The sequence below is a fragment of the Panthera uncia genome (genome assembly GCF_023721935.1).
Source record: "Panthera uncia isolate 11264 chromosome A1 unlocalized genomic scaffold, Puncia_PCG_1.0 HiC_scaffold_17, whole genome shotgun sequence".
Taxonomy (NCBI): Eukaryota; Metazoa; Chordata; class Mammalia; order Carnivora; family Felidae; genus Panthera; species Panthera uncia.
Window position 1 is genome coordinate 147,109,804 of NW_026057577.1, and position 3,643 is coordinate 147,113,446.

Here is a 3,643-nt window from a genome sequence, read left to right on the forward strand (position 1 = left end):
GGTTTATGGGCAAAAAGAGCTGAGAGATTATGAGAGAAAAGCAACTGTTTCATTATTTTCTTTTTCCTTCTAGGGTGGGAGTGGGGTATTTTTAACCACCAGTATCTGCACCGTGTGTATATTCTCCATATGGTAAAGGGGAGTTGTTCTAAGACTTTGAGGGGATTTTGCTAAATGCAATGGTAAAATATAATCAGAGAGACTCTGCATGGAGAAGATTTTGCACTTGACCCTTCTGCCGTGTTTTTGTCATTCATTTGTTTCCATTAAATTATTCAAGAAATATTTATTTTTGTGCCTACCGTGTGCCAGATGTTCAGAAAGGGGAATAAAAACAAAAAGGACCGGGCCCTCCTGCATCCCTTCTGGGAATCTCCAATGTACTTCCAAAAGTATGTGAGACTTCCCTGAGGTTTTTTTGTTTTGTTTTGGTGCTTATTTGTATGGCGACCTCGGTCATTGCTTTGTATTTAAGACAAAATAAAATGTGAACCTGTACAATTATTAGTTATTCCGTAAGTGTTTTAGAACCTATTGCATCAAGAGCGCCTTTTTCAAAGTTCGCAACAGTTCCGAGTTTGAAAGAAAAGAAGAAAGCAAAGTAAGCCAGGGATGGCGCGGAACGAAAAACGCCCTTTAGCACAAAGCCAGGAGGAGCACGAAGGGTAGGCTCGGGCAAGAAAAGGATCCCAGGGCGTCCTCGGGGTCATTTCCCATCCGTGGGAAGCAGGGCTGCTACGCCACCGCTGAGGTATGGACAGTAAAGGGTCCTCCCATAATTTACCCCATCTCCATTTATTCGTGACAAAGTGCGCCAAGAAATGAACTGTCCAAGCTCCAACTGGGGCTGAGGAAGTGAAAAAGGAAAAAGCATTAGGAAAAATGCTCTTTTGGAACGCTAGAGGGCAGCCCTCCACCCCCGGAACCCAGCAGGCAGGACAGGCGTTATAAGGGCGTGTGTGCAGTTGCACGGGAGGGGGGGGGGGGGGGACGGGACACACTTGCTTTAAGGTTGTGCTGTCACCATCTTGAAATTCTTGGAAGGAGAGGTCACGCCTGTTCATTTTAAGTCCGGGGGCAGGTCTGGCTGGCTGGTGACACCGAACGGCCCTCCATCTTTGCCTGCCGGGTGCAGGCTTGCAGACCAGCAGGCAGGATCCTCTGCCTGGGCCACTGCAGGCCGCCCACCCCTCCTCGTCTGGTCATCTTTCACATCCACACGGACACACCTGAAGCTTTATAAATCTGTTAAGTAATCAGGCTGCATGGCAGGCTTTTGAATCAATGGCTTTTGCTTTAAAAATAACTCATCTTCTAGTCCCTATTCCAAATCCACTTAGATTAGCTCAGTCAATAAGGACACCGTTGTCCTCTGCCCAATGTCACAGTGCTCTGATTGATTCAATAGAGGCAGGCGAGCAAACTGCCAAGGACAGACACAGACGTGTGCCAACCCGGAGCATATTGTAGAGCTGTGCACAGAGTATTTCCCTGTGTATTCGTTTCTCCCTGGCAAATACATCACTAAAATTTATATAATAAAGTAGGAACAGTATGTCAACAGATTCATTATCACCAATGAAATATGTTTTGTGTACCCAGATAACATTTACATTTTTATTGAACCAGAGTCTGTGAATACAGAAACCACACCACCCAAGCCAGCTTATGGCTCCTGGAAGTCTCATTAACTCTTGCAGCTCACTAAGGAACTTGTTTGCAGTTCAGTTCTTGGAGCCTCGGCAAAGTGGCTGAATGTGACATTAATATATTCATTTTCGTTCCCGTCGAGTGAGGCATGATCTCTACAGGTCTTTGAAGATCCTGCTTCCTTGGCATATTTGAGAAGTTATTTCTCAAGTGACACAATTGTAATAAATATTTCAGAGAATCATCTTCAAAATCTGATTTCAGGTGATTTATTGGGATTTACGGCCCTGAACATATGAGAAGATGGCGCCAGTGTTTTGGAACAGACCCTTCACAAATTCCTGCTTCCATTCCAAAGTTTGTTACCAGTGTTTTGTTTTGTTTTTTCAAAATCCCCTGAGAGACACTGTGACTCCCTTCAAGAACACAGGGAGGAGTGAGAACAGGTTAATGACTAATCAGCTTCCAGCACGTCTATAATCTTGTGAGAGATATCGATTTCTCTGTTCTTGCTCAGAGAATGTGATCTAAAAAGCAATGATTCACTGCACGGAGATGTGTGCTCAGGATTTGTTGCCTAGGGAGGTACAGGAAAAGGGCGCGTATTTAGCAAGCCTAAGTGGCTCACTTAGATACATTGACTTTTCTTTTTATACCCTTTTAGGTGTCCCTTAAAATAGTCACCGAAAGGATAATTTAATCGTCCTCCAAAACTGATAGATAATGACTTTGAGGGACAAGAAATGGTCTATGAAAATGCTATGAAATAGTTCACGAATATTTTTTGCCCAATTCTGAATTCACTCAATTCAGATGAGATGACTTAGCTTAAGATTTTAAGCCACTCTACTACTGTTGGATTCACCATTTTACATTTAAATTTGAAAATAAATCAAACTCACTGCTTGTGTTATCCCACACGGTTGTAATAATCATCAATATTCTTATAATAACTTTCTCAAGGTGCAAGATTTTTGCCTTATCTCTGACATCAACTGTGTATCTTCAAAGAGTCATAAACATCTCTGAGCTTCAGTCGATGTATCTGTAAAGGAAGAAGGGTGTGGCAACTACCCTAAGGATCTTTCTAATATGCTTATACTATCCTGAGCTAGATAATGGGATGGATTTTAATCAACTTTTTTACATCAAGGTGGAAAAATCACTTAAATTCGATAAAAACAAATGAACTGTGCCCAAAAGAGGTTAGTTAAGTGGTACTTAAGCATTTGATAGCCAAGTACTATTTCCTTAGATTGAAAGGCAAGAATGAGAGCATTTCCATGCTGTGCCGTGGCAATTTAGTGGATAGACACGAGTCTTTCTGTATTAATATGACCTGTCTTCCCTCTGGAGAAGGTAAATTCATTAAGAGCAGGAGGCTTAGTGTCTTTTCTTCACTGTTATATCTCCCTTACCTGAAATTTGCAAAACACATAATAAGTACTTAATAAATATGTGCTAGATGAATGAATGATTGACTGGATCATTCTTTTCGAAAGAGTACAGTTGACAAATAATGCTACAAATAGGTTACTTTAATCAGAACCTGAGTTGATAGAAATGTTGCCCAAGCCCTGAAGAGGTTATATGTATATAAATGTTTGCTATTGGCACTCTGTACATTTTTTTTTTAACCTCACAATGTCTTCAACTCCAAAATGGTTAAGATTTCTGAGCAGTATGCATCACCTATTGCTACCAATTCCACTTGCCCAATAGAGAAAAGGGTAAGAGCATATATGAGATAAAACACTGAAGAAACAACCAGTGAATAAATACGTCCGGGAGAAGAGAGTGTCTGGAGAAAGTACCATTTGGGGTTGGCTTTCTCAAGAGACAAGGGCAATCAGTAGTATAGTGCCTAGTTACACGTGAGAGGCAAAATAATACTAGGCAATGAAGACCGGACTGCTGAAATGTCCACCTAAAATCTCATCCTTTCTATACCTCAGCCATGGTTGAGAACTGGATAGCAAGAAGGCAGAGTAGG